The sequence below is a fragment of the Pelmatolapia mariae genome, linkage group LG23 (assembly GCF_036321145.2).
Source record: "Pelmatolapia mariae isolate MD_Pm_ZW linkage group LG23, Pm_UMD_F_2, whole genome shotgun sequence".
In the NCBI taxonomy this organism is placed as follows: domain Eukaryota; kingdom Metazoa; phylum Chordata; class Actinopteri; order Cichliformes; family Cichlidae; genus Pelmatolapia; species Pelmatolapia mariae.
In genome coordinates, this window is record NC_086246.1 from 1,411,627 (window position 1) to 1,429,056 (window position 17,430).

The 17,430-nt window shown below is 37.1% G+C and overlaps 1 pseudogene; it reads right to left on the reverse strand.

Moving 5' to 3' along the window:
* Positions 1-8,516: 8,516 nt before the first annotated feature.
* Positions 8,517-14,905, reverse strand: LOC134620535 (uncharacterized; annotated as a pseudogene).
* Between the last annotated feature and the right edge of the window lie 2,525 nt (positions 14,906-17,430).

The window sequence follows — 17,430 nt, forward strand, 5'->3', positions numbered from 1 at the left end:
CAGTTTTTCATTGAATTTTTGTTTCATCTCCCATCATATGCTGCTACTCTTTTATCCATTTGCACAATACTATGTCACTTTTAGAAACATGTACACTGATAGCTAAGCTAAGCTATTTATTTTTCAGGATATACTTATATTGTTACTTGCTACAGTTCTTTGCTATTATATTTTGCACTATCCTACTATATTTTACTGTATACTTGTATTCTATTGTACATATTGTATATCTTATTCCTCTGTTCCTCTGTCTCTCTTGCTGCATTGAGCATGTGTATGATAAAAGAATTTCCCCTCGGGATAAATGAAGTTCTTCTTATCTTATCTTATCTTATCTTATCTTATCTTATCTTATCTTATCTTATCTTTTTCAAGGATTTTCAGCACAATTGATGTTGAAACCACTCTGAAATCACTCCGATATTTGATATACTGAATTTAGAGATGATGTAGCATGGTGATGTGGTTATTAGCATTGTTGCCTCTTAGCAAGAACAACTTGACCTTAAACTGAAATGAATCAGATACTTATTAGATTCAAAACTTCCTTATTTTTATTTATTTTTTATATGTTTTGATGATGAAATGAATCTCAAAATTAATCTGAGCAAAGTAATCTTTAAAAAAGAAAATGAAATTAAAAAACATGTAAAGGAAATATTAATTGTTTAGCTTGACATGATCAGTCATAGATATATATATATATATATATATATATGGAACCTGACCTTGTACTACACAGCAAATAAAGTTCTTTTTTTTATATACACCACAGACTTTCCAGACAGAAAGATTTTCTCTTTGTCACTGAATTTCCTTCTTCTACATGACAGAGGGACTTCTGATGCCTCCAGGAAAAATGTCCCAGTGGTCCATCCCAGGGATGTGATTCTGCCAGTCCAACACAAGTGGAGGATTGTTTAAAGCCATCAAGCAGCCCAACCAGTAGCATTCAGTGGCCAGAAGTCTCAACTTCACCATCACATCCTGGGAGTAGTGAGCTTCATGTTTGAAGAGAGGAGTCTAAAGGAGAGAAATGGTTAATCATTGCTGTCAGTTAGATCAGATAATCCATTGTCCTATTTCACCAGTAAAATACAGGACACGTGTACTGTTTGGTTTTTAATACGGTACTGCTGTACATACCTTAAGAAGATCTTCTTTGCTGTTTTGGTATAGAGACAGCTGAAGATTTTGAATTGCTAACTGTCTGTAGTCTTTAACCTTTAAAAGCAAAAACTACAGTTTATACAATTAGAGTAACACAAGTTTTAATATTCCAGTTTTACATGACAGTCTTTCACTCTAGTACCTTTTGAGGATTTATTCCGCTGTTCAATTCGATCAGTCCCAAAACTTCGTCTATCTGTTTTGTCTTTCTTTCCATTTCTGCAGTTGAATCTTCAAATATTTTCTATAATGACCAGTTTTAATTATGGTCAGATGTACAATAGTAGCTTCAACTTTGATCAAATCATGATGTCACTTTCACAGTGTGCACTGTACCTGAATAAGATCTCTGGTGAACTCTGAGGTCACATCATTGGCTTTAAGAAGATCTTTGATTTTAGGCCACTGCAGCAGCTTTAGTTTCTGATACATTTCAGTCAATCTGGTTTTACTGACTGGATTATTTATGCGCTCGGTATCTGTTGCCTGACCTGAAACAACCACTTCTGCTGCTGGTCTGTTGAAAACACACAATGAGAATGTGTGACTGAAAAATGTTTACATTATGATTAAAAAAATAATTTAAGCATTAAGGGAATAAATACTAGGTACTTCCCTTGGATTATGAAGTTACTCTGACAAAACATGTTAAATTCATAAAGCGAAAGAATAATTTTAGAAACAAACCGTTTGTGTTCATATTCATTTTGTTCACAGCATTTGCAACTGGATTTCACATCTCCTCCTTTTTTTCTTTTGCTGTAAAGTAGAAAATTGTTATCCGGTTGTTTGTAGCTTGTAAAGTGAAGTGATTTGTAAAAGTATTAGATTCAGCAAATGATAGTAACTTTAGTTGTTTAATGATTTCTGTTGTCAGAAATAGATCCAGCAAAGTCAATAGTTATTTTAATTGAAATAAAGCAGCCGAAATTAAATACTCAAACAGTCCTTCCTAAAGCAAAGATGCCCATGACTGATATGACAGTCAATGACAAGTAATAATTATAATAAAAGATGATTGTAAGTGCCTTTGAAGAGATTGTAGATGACCTTACACAGAGTTATAAAACAATATGAATAAATGTTGTTCTGACAGAAAATACTGCAGCTTTAGGAAGGTGCTGAGATAGAGTAGTAAAATATCTAAATAAAATCATCTTACGCTGCCATGTTAGTCTGATCAGTGCTGCATGGTGAGCTGTGGGAGTACAAAGAAATCATATGATTTGTTAATATAAGTTTCACTACATCCACAGCATTTAAACAAATTTTAGACAATTCCTAAAAACAAAACAACATTTGTTACATGTACTGAAATTCAGTGTAAATGGTTAACTCTGTATCTTGGAAGTCCTCGTTCTGTTCTTTGCACGCAGTAAGTAGCTTTTGAAATATTGTGTTCATAAAATATGTGTATATAGAGAATATCAAACCTTTGCTCATAATCACGTTTCCTCGAATGTTCCCCTTCCCTTGAGAATTCCTCATATCTTGCAATGAGAAAGAAAATTTGTTTTACTGAAATGCAAAAAGCAGCTTGTATTTCTGTCCTTCCTTTTTTTGATCAAATACTACTACCAAAAGCACGTTTCTTTACCTGTATGCAGTATCTCTTTAAAATGAATAATCCACATTTTACACTCTTAACTATTAAATGTAACAGCTGCTAATTCCATTTCTTTTCTTCTGATATTTACCTTTTTTTATATCCAGATTTCTGCATGTCGCTCCTTTCTTTTTCTTGTCCAAGGTGAAGGTGTTCTGTCTGACTGATAGAAGAACAGAGCAAACATACAGTCAACAAGCCAAGGGCGGGGCTAAAGTAAAGCAACATTTTACCAGGACTACTGCTCATGGGTACTGTCTTTTCAACTCTACCTTAACAATCATATGCTATGCAGGCCACCATATGCCACCTCCTGCATATCATTCACCCTACTCTATCCCTGCTTACCTGTCTACCCTACTATAGTAAAAGCCAAAAGTTAGCCATACACTCCACCACAATTTGAAATTTTATGAAATCAGAATTCTTAAGGTAGGAAATGCAGTTTGGTTCAAAAGTTGAAGAACTTCTATTTTTCATTCATTTCTAATTTAACAACTTTTTGAATAAGCATATATTATTAGCATCAACTTTTTATCCAAACATCTCGACTTTGTGAGGCCACATATTATACATGGCTGCCATGTACAACAGCTCCCTCCACTGCTGGCCTTTTTTATACAGGTGCTGCATGTTGCAGGACCAGTCCAGTTTGTTGTCCACCCACAGCCCGAAGTTCTTGTACGCGTTGACCCCCTCCACCCCCTCTCCCTCTATTTGAACTGGCAGTGTTTGTTCTCACAAATGCATATTTATGTCCAAGACCATCTTTTCTGTCATATCACTTACATTATACAAATGTTATCGAGCCAGCAACATTCTGCTCCAATAATAGAATAAGTGTAAAATGATCTATGCTTTAGTCGAAGGATACCGCTCAAGGAATTGCCAGGCCTGTCCCACACTCAGTCTAGCAACTGTGCCATAAGCATTGAAATTCACCAAGTTAGACACAAATGCATCTGCTTTTGTTTATGTGAGGAATGCCCACAACATTTTTAGACTTTATAACACCTAATGAGGAATGTGCATCCGCTGTTCCTTTGAAGAACTTGTTATGAAAAAACTTATGTATAACTATTATTGGGAATGGAGATATTATAATAGAAGATTAAGCCCTCATTAGAACAAAACAGTTTAAGCAATCTTAAGAGCAGATTATTATTCCATACAGCCCCCAGACAACAACCAGAGATTTTCTAGTGATTATCACTGATTAGAAGTCATTATGAGAAAGTTGTTTTTACATTTTCTCAATAGTTACTTACATATTGTTTTAGCATACTAACTAAACATAAACATATCTTCATTTTTATTGGAACGATTGTAGGTTATTTGGTTGTTATTTGGTTTTTTGGGATGTTCACTCTGACACTGCACTAAGTGGATATACTGTCATTGTGGCTTCTACAAAAAATGAAAATTATTTCTTTTTAAAGCAGTACAGGAAAATTCTCAAAGTCTCTCAGTCTGAATCACTTTTTGTAAAAACCGGTCCAGCAAGCTTTCCTTTACTGAGCAAGTCTGGGTAAAGGAAACGTCAAAAAGACAATGAACAGCAGTCACAGTGTGCTTCTGCTCTGGTGAGGGTGTTTCTGCAGTTCTGATATCAACAAAAACTTTGGACAAACAAGTCAGCTAAGAGAGGAGACCCATCAAGGGATAGGACACCAAAATGTGGGATATTTTCTCATGCATTTCCAGGTAACACAATGGAATTGTCTCATTAATTGGTTCATGTTGAATTATTCATATAATGCAAAATGCAAAGGTTTTCTCTCTACAGATAAAAGCTTTGTCTTCATTTTAACACCTATCATTTTAATGTTAATGATTAATCTCATTAGTTGTCATGTTTAGTTTTTAGTTTTTAGTTTTGCTTGAACCAAGTTCAAAAAAGCATATTCCAAATTAGAAATAATAATAATAATAATAATAATAAAAAAACTCAATAAATTGTGGGTTTTAATTGTGTGCAAAAATGGATTGCAGATTTTTTCAACTTTCTTCTGAAAGAGTATTATATTAATTATAATGCAGATGAGCTGCAACAGTAGCAAAAACTTTGTCAAAATTGATCATGTGATATTTTACCAGTTTATCATTGTTATGGAAGACAGCTTGCTTGTGTAGATCAATTTATTTTAAAGGGTTTTTTTTTCAAGAATTAAAACAATTTAATCGAGCCAGAGATTAGTTGATGATACAGACAATAGGAATGTGAATGTGTCAAGACACTTCTGTAAATTTTCATTAAGCCATGTATTCAATAGACATGTGAAAACTTCACAATTTTCACAAAAAAACACTCTATGTCATTTAATTATGTGTGAAGTGAGGAGAAAAGGAATACAGTGACAATTTTATAAATAACTGTTTTACATAATATAATAATTTTGCCATTCAGACTTTGCTTTCATCTAAGAATCATGCATGTGCTTTAAGGCATCCATTTGTGATTTATAGCCGGGAGTGAAGGTGAAGGGTCTCTGATTCTACAGTATCCAGAGTCATTCGCGATGAAGTAAAATTATTAACAAGATAATCAACCTCTGTTGGACTAGCATTCAGTGGGTGAATTAAAGCCTTAAACTTAGTTACAGCACTTTCAGAAAGACATCTGCTGTGATGAAATCTACTCCCCACTGCTGTGTAATCCATTAGAGAGGGCAGGATGTTCTCAGTCACCCAGGTCATCTTAGTCAAAGGAGCTTGGAAAGAAAAGCTGGACTTCTTTAAGTTCCACCTCTTATCCGAGAATGTTCTTCTGTTCTAAGAGCAATTGGTGGGAAGTCCCAGATTTCTAAGCCCTATTGGGAGTGTCACAAAGAGGGTCATGGACCACATATTAAACCTCTGCTTAATCACATGAATCAAGGTGTTAAAATGCGTGTGGGTCACAATCAGCCAAGGTTTCGGGTGAATCCATTGTGAGACCTTGCCCCACCTTATCATGTGACTTACTGAGATCAAATGACCCAAGATGTGAGTGGGTGTTAAGGGATCTTAAGAAGTGTCAGCCACTCTGTCATCTATGTTCAATCTGTCAGCCAGCTCTGTTCTAGGATGTCCTTTGGACCCGGTGGAGGTAGTAAGTGACAGAGAATGGTGGCTAAGCTGTCATCACTGTTGGACAACATCTCCCCCCTCATGCTGGAGACTCTGACAGCACTGAGCAGTTCCTTCAGTTGCAGGCTGCAGCACCCATGATGTGGGACGGAGAGATTTTGCAGGTCTTTTCTCCCCACTGCTGTCAGACTCTACATCATGGCCTCTGCAGAGGACCACACATGTGCAGACAGACACACATACATCCCACAGACAACTGTAACTCTCGCCCTTGATGTGCAATAGCACCAAGTGCAATTTTTCCTACGTAACGAAGTATTTTATTCTATTTGTATAGTACTTATTCTGTAGTATATAGTATTATTTCTGTTTATCTTATTCCATTCTATTCTTTTTCAAATTTTTTTCTCTAAATTTTTTACTGTTCTTGTACTTTCTTCAGTGATGAAAACTTTCCCATGTGTGGGACTCATAAAGGATTATCTTATCTTATCTATAATCCAGTTTTGAGATCCCTTCCCAGACACCTTAACACCCACTCAGATCTTGGGTCATTAGACCTCAGCAAATCACATGATAGGATGGAGCAAGGTGTAACAGTGGGTTCACCCGAAACCTTGGCTGATAAGGACCCACACTGGTTTTCACAACTTGGCTCGGGTGACTATGCAGAGGATCAATAGGGGGAGAGTCGTGGATCCCCCATTTGGTCTACTATTGTTTTCCACATCCCCACTGAATCATTTGCTGATTGTACTTATTCTCATTCTTTCCAAGCCAAGCCAACTTTATTTGTAAAGTACTTTAAAACAGCTAGCACTGACCAAAGTGTAGAACATAAAATAAGAAAAAATAATAACATAAATACTAAAAATAAAAATACAATACAGTAAACAATATAGATCACCTACCTACACCAGAAAGACAATAAAATCAAAAATAACATTACAAAACAAATAACATGAAAAATCAAATTAACATTTCTATACTGGTTTAAAAGCCAAACCCAAAAGGTGGTTCTTCTGACCAGATTTAAAAATATCAAGTGAGGAGGCTTGTCTAGTTTGTAATGGCAGTGCGTTTCACAATTTGGGAGCTGCAACTGCAGAAGCCCGATCCCCCCAGAGCTTCCAATTTGTCTTCAGCACATCCAAAAACAAATGGTCAGCTGATCTAACACTGTAAAATATAACTTGTTGTTTCAACTTAAAAATATGATGTAAAGGGCTGCCTTAAAATTTTAACCCTCTCAAGCTCAAATTAAACTTTTTGTTGCTAATGCACAACCAAGTCCTACAGTGGTACTGCTGAGTAAAAAAACCTCATAAAATATGTATGTGCACTGTTAGACTTTTAGTCTCCACTTTACGGTAACATACTGGCGTCACTGTTGCCAGCGTCATACCGTGATGCCGTGTTATGGTAGCTTACCCAGGGCTGCTGTGGCTACAACCGTAGCTTGCCTCCATCAGTGTGTGAATGTGAGAGTGAATGAATAATGTCATTGTAAAGCGCTTTGGGTGCCTTGAAAAGCGCTATATAAATCCAATGCATTATTATTATTATTACCGTTCTGCAGGATGATACCGTTTTTTGCTGGTGTGGTATAAAACTCTTGGGCAAATTATGGTAACACACCGTAGCTTTTTTTACCATTATGTCGTTATGTCGTAAATTACGTCAACAAAGTAACATCATACTGTGATTAAGAAATTGGTATACTACCGTTTATTCACGGTATGTCACTGTAAGCCCACTGCAAGGTAATAAAGTACAATATATTTACCAGTAACTTACCGTTATCACTCATCATCAGTACCAAAAATATTCATCTCTGCTAGAGGATACTGCGTTCCAACAGGAGGTCATTTACTGTTTAACACGTCGTAATTTACCGTAATTAAAGGAAACAGTAACATACTGTAAGAGACTGGAGGGTTCAAAAAAAAAGTACTGTATTAAAAAAAGGTACCATTTATTTATTTATATTTGTATAAAAACATATATATACCCACTAAAGATCGATTGATCGAGATAGATAGATAGATACACACACACAATAATTCATGTGCTTCACACCACTCTTTATTTCTGTTCTGATTTTTCCCTGCTGAAATACACATTTACAAAATCAAAAACTGAAAAGAACTGAAAACATATTTTCATTGAGGAAGCACTTGTTTTTACTAAACCATGTGATCCATTATTTTCTCAGATGGTTGTACAAACAATAACGATATTATGTCATATTTATATCATAAAAGCCAACATATGCTCAAGTGTTGGGTTTTCTTAGTTATATTTTGTACGGTCTTAAACCTACAATATGAAGTGCCTTGGCATTCATTTTGTTGGCATCATACAAATAAACTGAATTGTAATGAATATAATATCAAAGCCCCACACCTCTGCCTCTATATATACACTTTATCCAAAATACTGGCTCGCACTACCAAATCAATGCACAAAGCTGGGTCCACAAGGACATGGATGAGCGTGTGTGGTGTGAAGGAACTTGACTGACCTGCACTGAACCCTGACCTTTTTTTGTGGACTGAGTTCATTGAGTTGTAGGGTGAGCCAATATATGTGACAATTAAAGTGTAAGTAGCTGAAATAATTTTTAACGAATGGGTAAAAGAAGGAAAAAAAAAATCAAAATTGTTGCACTCAAAAAATCTATTGGACAGAGACAGCGTCTTGCAAGATGGTGAGAGAGCTTGTCTTCATTGTTGTTCGTCTTGTGTAAATGTCCAGAAAGCATGGGCCATGGATCATCTGTGGAGACACAGGTAACAACACATTGGTCACTTAAATTATACAAGAAATTCACTAAAAATGGCAAAAACAGTTACCTAATTTGAAGTTTTCCACTCAAATTCAGTAAGCCACTGGAGGAAAGTTGTGATATGAAGGTTAATGTGAACAACCTTTCGCTTCACAGTGGTCCCAGTCTTTCTGCTTGTCCCAACCTTGGAGGTACATTTTGTTCCCTCTTCAGGGTTTATCCTTACAAAAAACCTTAAAACATGCCACAATAAATAGTAACATACAGTAACATTGAGTTGTGATGTGAAATAATGAGTTACTTAGGGATAATTTATTCATCATCTATCACTATTAGCTGACTGTTCAAACATACCTCTGAATTAGTTCCAATGTTGCACGCGCTGACTCCTGGTATTCCAGGTTCAATACATAGAATGAACCAAAGAAGACTGACATCGCATCAGCAAAGGTGTTCTCTTTGTCCAGCTCAACAATTACACGCCCCTCTGCACTCACCATCCAGCAGGTGGCGGTCATTAAATTTTGTCCTTAAATGTATAGGGGCGACATGTTGTCATTATGCAACATAAAATAATTTCAATACTTCACTTCTTCACAGTGTCTAGATAGTCATAAAGTAAATAGCTACGTACAGTTAATTATTAATGGCCTTATGTACATAAGTCTGGTTTAACATATTAGAATTGTACATAATTGGGAATTATTCTGCACATTAAACACACCTAACAAAGAGTCAGCCCAATTAAATTACCGGAGATGAATCAACTGTGTGGTTATTTTGGAGTTTATAGTGTGTGCTGCTGTTAAGCTTTACAGTATTGACTTCAGTATTGCTGCTGTTGGTGTAGCTAGACTACTATGTTGATCAGTAATATGTAATGTGAAATTTGATATTGTTACCTTGCTGGGTTCACTGAGACACATGTCCAACAACCTTGGTTTATAAAGGAAATTACAGAAATGTGAGCTAAATAAACAGAGACTGCATACCTGTCTGCCAAACAGAAATTATAATATGGCCTAATCAGTTCTATTTCAAAAATGACTTCTTACCAAGCATAATCAGCCTTGGAGCGATTGGCAGGTTGCTCTCTGCTTCAAGGGACATCCTGGTAGATGTTTCCTGCCAGAAAAAGGACCAAAACATTTTATGTAACCAATAACAAAACAAAAGCAGGACAGCAAGCAACAGCATTAAACATAGAGCTGTATGAAAAAAAGCTTACATCTGCTAAGACAAAGAGGGAGTCTTCATCTTCCTTGTAATACTTCATCATGAGAAGTATGGCTGCTGTGCCAACCTTGTTGTTGGTCAAAACTTCCACACTTTCTATCTGCTGGATGAGTGTCCTTATACCAAGGTTCCCATTTGAGCTTCTGGCTGGAGAAATAGTTAATAATCCTTCTGCCTTTGGTTATGAGGGCCTGACTTAAGCGCTCACTGATATCGATGCCTGTGAGTTTGTAAAAGTGGATCGAAAGACCTTTCCGAGTAAACAAGAATGGCCACTGCTCTTGAATTTCAGCTACTGAAAGTGAGGAACAACTGTTGATAAGCTGACACTGAGAAATATATGTGAGGCACATGAAGTCATCCACATCAGGTCTCTCCACAGCTCCAGGTCCTTCTGAATTAAAAATTGTTAACAGGATGTGTTTCTTTTCCTCTAAAGAAGCTGGCGTTTCCCCCTCAGGAAGTTCAGCTGGTTGACAATTTATACAACCATAGCTATCAACAAGGCATCTAACTTTTTTAGGTGAGGTTGGATTACTGTTGGGACTTCAGTCTTCCTCATTCCTGATTCTCTTTGTTTGACGAAGTCTATGTGTTGTATTATCTCGATTAACATGTTCAACTCTAGATTTGATACTTCTTAGTAGTGAATAATGTCCACAACCCAGTCTTTCTCCCTTTTCAGTAATATCTGCAAATGTTTGAGGGTATCTGTTTACAATGATTTTAGCAACTTCTTCACAAGATGCACGTTTAGGGTTCCTGCAGTGAACTTGGATGGCCTCCACAACAATTCTAACCATACTTCTCCTGTCGTCTGGATGAGCTCTGTCCCCTCTTGTGATTGCATGCGACAGTCAGAGTGGAAATCTTTCCCAAGGAATCTCTAAGTGTGAGACCCAAGAGCGGGAGTAATGGTTGTACATAGTGGTGGACGTGGAGGAGGAGGGGTGAGGTGGATGGCTTGATGTTTCAGCTGATGCAGCAGGGCAAGGCTCCAGAGCAATGTTCCCTCTAAGCTGCGCACGTGCGCAATTGCGCACTGCTGGCATGGTCTCTGCGCACAGAAAATCTGTGTTGCACAAAAAAAATTAACCTGAATTGAAATTAAAATTAATACTTTAACAATTCTGTTTTGCAGTGTTAGTCAGTGAGTGACTGGCTGCTCCCGTATGGGATTAGAACGATGCCACCTTATCCCATAGTCCAGCCAATAATGCGATTTACATTCGTATATATGCAGCTAATCAACATCGCTGACAGGCTATGACAGCGTCCTTATGTGCCGACACCGGTGTTTTAGCTAGCAAAGCGGCATGGCTGATGTGGAGTGAAGCCATGTTAATCATAACGTGTACAACCATTGGAGATGTGAGCAGGACAGACAACAATTGACGGGGAAAGTGTGGACTTTATGCCAGTTTTTAAATTGTGTTGATAGGCCACGTAAAACCAGAGCTGTAATAAAAAAAATATGCAATGTTTGGTTTTCTTCCTGAATACTGTCGTTGTTTATATTTACTGCGGGAATAAACGGTAAAAACGGCGTTTTATAAGAAAAAAGCCTCGAAAGCACTCTCAGCCTGTGAGCAAAAACAAACTCCGCCTCCCTCTCCCTTTCCTATTTGTCCAAAAAAGTACCATGTTGACCAATCAAAAAATGATATGGTTCTGTAAATAGTTTGAAATGTTTATTTAAAAACGCCTTTGGCTGCATTTAAAAAGAAATGGCTGCAAATATCTTTGTTGTTTGCCAAACTGAGTTACTTTTTTGAAGAAGTAACTATATAATTAATTGCCCAACATTGGTCATTATATACTGTATTTTGCAGACAGAGAGTTACAGGACTCTCCCAGACCACAGACTCATAATACAAGTCAGAGCTTTTTTTTTTTTTTTTTTTTTAAAAAAAAGAAATAAAGTTGTGTTTTCAAAATTTGAGTTCAAGTTATTTTTCCTTCCAATAGTGTTAACATACTACACAGGTCATGAACAGGATTTTTTTTACATTTTCATTGTAAGTGGGCTAAAGCAGTTAATTAAAAGTAGTCTGACATAAATGTAAATGCTGTAATTTGATTATTTTAATAAACCATGTAACTTGGATGGATTCGATGCTGGCGTGACCACAGTGCACACGTCTGATGTCGCTCACAGTGGTCCAAGGGACCGCTCAGGGAGTTTGTGTGTTCGCTCAGACACGTGAAAAATTGGAGGGAACATTGCTCCAGAGTAATGGTGTCATTCAGGTTCTCTGGTCTGTTGCCATCTAAACAAATAAATAAATAAAGATCATTGGAAATGCTACCTTAAAAAGCTACTATGTCAACAAATATGTCCTCACTAAAAGATGAACCCTTCAATTAGGATTGAGTAGTAACGGCATGTTTTTGGGGACCTTGTCTGAAGATGAAAAGAAGCAATCCCAGGACTGCAAAAGAACTACAAACTCAAGGTCTTGCATTGAAAAGACCTTGAGTCAATATATTTTACAGTATGTCACACTTTCAAACCCTTAGTTGTATCACTACCAATGAAAGGTTAATGTTGTTAGATTTAGTGTCTACTTTTGTTTATATTTTCCGTGTTAAGTATCTACCAGACAATGTGAGCCCCAAAACGCTCTTCAATATTATCCTGTCAAAGTACATGTGTAGTATGGTGAAGAAAAAAAAAAGCTAATCAAGCTAATCAGTGACATATGAGTCTATGAGTGACCTTCAAATCATAGACTCAAGTCTATGATTTGTACAGAACCTACACAAACCTCATTTAAATGCAAGAAGTAGTTTACGTATTTGAATTGGCGTGAGAAAGGGTTTGAGATCTTCCGCCTCCACAAGCAAAAGATCACTTTTTTGTTGTACACCAATAACGTCCGTCAGATGTTCTACAATGCAGATTATTTTCTCTCTGTCTAGTGTCGGCAGGAGGCTTGTAAGTTCCTCTTCAATTTCCATCCCTGAAAGAGAATTAAGAGGAAACTGAATGGTGTAGGGAGACAACAAAGAGGCCTGCCATGTTATAAAGTGGTGGTGGGTAATAATCCATCAGACTGTCAGCATTTACACAAACACTTCTTTCTGTAGGGAATGACATACTTGGTACCTTTGTAGACAACTGCTGACACATCTAATGTTTGCCACAGCTTCTTGAATGAGAGCGTTGTAAAGATGAGGATTCTAATCACTTGTTTCTCCAATCATTTGAACTATAGGTGGAAACATTTGGCCCACTGAGAGGTAGGACTGCAGTAACTGATGCCGTTCAGTCTTGCATAAGTTGACAAAGTTATGCAAGACTGAACTTGTACATGCTTTGAAATACGAGTGCTTGCTCTCAAACCTAAGGGTGCACAAACGAATGAGTGGTCCAAAGTGAAGGATAAGCTCTGCATAATGTAACAAATAGTGATGTTTTGCTTTTAAAGCTTTGTCAGGAAACCTACTGTGTCTCAGATATATATAGTCCTCTATGAAAAAAGTTCTTGATTGATTTTGTCCACTTCTGCTTGTGGAATATTAAATGAAGACAGTTTGTCAGACAGTATTGCAAGAACATTGTGCATCGCACAGCTGAGAAGATCCTGAAATTCCTCTATGATGCTCTGTATAGTGTTGGTTGGCAAGAGCATTTTAGCCTGCATTTTTAAATTACACAAAGCCAACTGTCTTCTAATAGATTAACTGTGTCCTGTCCTTGTATTATGGCAAATTCCCCAATTTCTTGTTGCCTTGACTGCTGAACTGTCTACTTATGTTTTCGAGAAATACGACTGGAAAATGATGTTTGGACACTGAAGTATTTAGAGCAATCTTTAAATGGACATAATACTTTTTTCCCGTCTTTGATGTGAAATCTGAGATGGGCACAGAGTTGTAAAGTTTTGTGCAGCATACCCACATCCAGGAACTTGAAAGTTGGGGTCACCAATGATCTTCTCTCAGTGGTCTCACTTCTTGTTCGGTGATTCCTATGCATATGTGAATGAAAGGCAGAAAATGTTCTGAAAGTGGCAGGACAGTTCTCAGTTCCACAAGAAAGCCTATAGTTAGCTACATGTTTGTGGCTTTTAACATGCAAACTGAACAATATAAATTTGTGTGCATGGAAGCCACAAAATTTACAAATACACATAGTTGCAAAAAGTTCAGTGACCAATTACCTTTCCTAAATGACATATGCAATGCAAAAAATAAAAAAAAAATTAAAAAAATTAGAGTATTGTCAATAGGTACCAATTCCCAGTTTTTACATGATCAAAATTATTAACAAAAGGATTCAATAAACAGAAAATGTGTGCTGACAAAAGACAAGAGAGCAGTGCACAAAAATGAAAAGATATTTGAGCTCGACGCTTTAATGGGTTTAGCCTGACTAAGTCAGCACTCCGCACCGTACAGGTAGTACAAGCACAGCTGAAAACACTGACCAGCTAACAGCATTTGGGCGCAACCTCGGTAGTTCACCGATTCACCTGTTGCAAACGTCCAACTTTCTATCAAGTCTCATAGATCCATCGGCAACTATTACCTAACTAGTCTTTTGAGTCTCCACATTCATATATATTGATATTTTGTCTTAGCATTTGAATGAAAATGACCTGGCTGGGTAGCTTAAAAGTTAAAACAAACAGTAATAAGAACACATTTCTGACTTCTCTCGAATAAGTGAAAAAACACTTACCTTACCTACCTGACTGATTAGCTGGTGTCAATCCAACTTTAATGTTTCCCATGTCAGTCAGTTTTAGGGAAAAAGTGTTAAGTTTAGTTGTTTTATTTACTTTTGAGATACTCCCTCATGGACGAGAAATTTGGAGTCTAGCAGAGTTGTCACGAATAGCATACGATCTTCAGATATAATCCAATCAACCGTGCATTTAACCTGACTGAACTCCATCCAGTTACCTCTGACTACTTCTAAGTTGCACATGCTAACGGTCCGTAAATTGTCTCTGTTGTTCTTCCACCATCTCATCATCACTCTGTGCTGCAGCGAACTGGATCTGTGGCACAGAATAGTTGATGGCCATGTTGTTCTCCTGCTTTGCAGCTTTGTTTAAGTTTGAATTGCGTCTTAAACATGCAAAACTAAGAAAAGCAGATCAATATTTTCTTCTTCTTGTTATTTAATGGTGGTTGGCAACCAGCGAAAGGAGCATTAGCCGCCTCGATCAATATCTTCTATCCGCCATTGTTGTTTTGAAAGTGTGCAAGATGAAGTGGTGCTACAAGGAGAGTGCATTTTTATAGCAGTCTGGCCTGCCACAAAATGCACCGCTAAAAATACAGTTTCTGCTTGTCCCAGAATTTATTAAATTTGAGAGTGAAGTTGTAGGACTGATGCTGGTTAGTGGTGTAGGTTTCATGGATGTGACACCTGAACTTGTGTAAAATGACCACCAGAGCATATTCCGAGACTTCTGGTTAGTTCACTGTAGTTAGGCAGAGGTGTCTTAAAAGTACCACCTTATACAGAAAAAATGAAGTTCCAGTATAAAAAAGAATAAGAAGAGAAAAAAGCTACACCCTGCTAAATGAAGTAACTTTTAAACATTACTCTAAATGTAACATATAGAAAGGAAATCAGTCTAAGTATACATTACCTAGTAAGTATACTACTATTGCTTCTTGGGGACTACATTGGCCCCCGTTTTAGTATATAGAAGTATACTTGAAATGATGTACTTTTTGTTCACTATAACTGTACTAGCATAATGTCCTTTCCAGTCTATAAGTGTCACGGGCTGCGACGGCAGACCGTGGAGTTGTATGGAAAGTAGGGCCCAAACGCGAGACTCTAGTTACGGACAGTGGATTTATTGATGGTGAGTGGACAGAAAATGACAACTATATACAATTCAAGCACTGTGACTCCAGTGGCGATTCCTCTGTGAATCCCACACAGTGCACGTGTCCATAGCAGTGAAAAGGTGACAACTCCAACAACCCGATTCCACTCCGTGATTTCCCCTCGTGACGACTTTCCTGACTCCCGACTCCTGGTGACACAAAAACACACACAGCTTAGCAGGCAGCCTTTGGTAGCGAAGCCGTTCACACACACGAATCTACGGAGGTACTTAACAGGTTAGACTTAGTATAATCCCGCGCCGACTGGAGCTCCGTCACCTTCTTAAATAAGACGCTCCCCATGAAGCCATCAGCTGCAGCTGGTGAGGGCTAATGAGCGTCAGGTGCGGCAGCCTCCAATGCGGGAACACTTCCGGGTCGCAGTCCCCTCAGCGACCCCAAAACATCCGGGAGAACACAGGGAGAAAGGACAAAGGGAGAGAAAACCACCAAAAACACAACATACGGAAAAACATATACAAACAATACATGAGCTCTGGGTCATCAGACCCAGGCCATGACAATAAGAGTATACTTAAAATATACTCTACTCTAACACAATACTAAACTTACAAATATACTATTGATTTACTTTTTAGTTTATATTTGGCTTACTTCTGGTTGAAACATAGTAATTAAAATCCAGTTGAAACATATTTTTCACATGCGACAAATCACTCCATTCCCCAGATAGTCAGATAATAGTTCCAACTATCAGAAGGCTTCCTTTGCAGAGAACTACACTCATAATTCACGTACCAGAAATATATTGCAAACGGGGTGAGAAAATGATTTTGAGAGTTGAGGTTTATTGACTATTAACCCTTTTCACTCACGGTTTAAACATTTTTTTTTATCCCACTTACTCTGTTCAGAAGGTAAAAGAGATTACACAAGAATTTGTGACAGATTCTTGTTTAAAACATCAATTATTTGTTTCATAGTTGTTTTAATTTTACAGTTAAAGCACTGCAATGCTTGCTGGGTATTTCGTTGTACTTCTTAGTATACTTCAGTTATACTTCAGTTATACTTCAAATAGTGTAGCTGCAACTTACTCCTTAAGTTAAAAATGATGCTGTATATTGTAGTTTACATGTGATACTACTCTCACAATGAATTGAATTTTATGGTAATACACTCTGAATGAGGATTTAGGTAATTACTCTTAGATCTACAGTAGAAAACAACAGAAATCCCGATGGTGTAATAGTATAATCTCAGTAACATCACCAATTGTTACATTTGCTGTATTTTATAGCTGTTTCCATGAGTACGGTGAGTTACCGTAAAAATAATGTAATCTCATGGAATTTTCCCACAATTACTTGCAAATTACAGTACTAAAATGCAAACATCCTTTAGAGTTTTTTACTGTTGATTTTGCAGTACTAAGCTATGGAAATTACTGCAAAGGCTAACAGTGTGGGGTAATCGGGATGTTAGTTTTTAACTGTTGCAAATCGGCAACGCTTGCCTTGAGAGGTTAAGTTAAGTCAAGTCAAGTCAAGTAAGTTAAGTCAAGAAATAGAGTTTGTTCTTGTAACACAACCAAATGTTATGTTGATGAAAAATCACATCTTGTCTAAACTTTCGTCTTAGTTTAGTTGACTGAGATTTGGTAGTCAGTTCAACTCCTTTAATTTTCATTTTTACTTGGAAAAACCCTTTCAGCTAAATTAAAAATAATCTACTGTTTAAACTC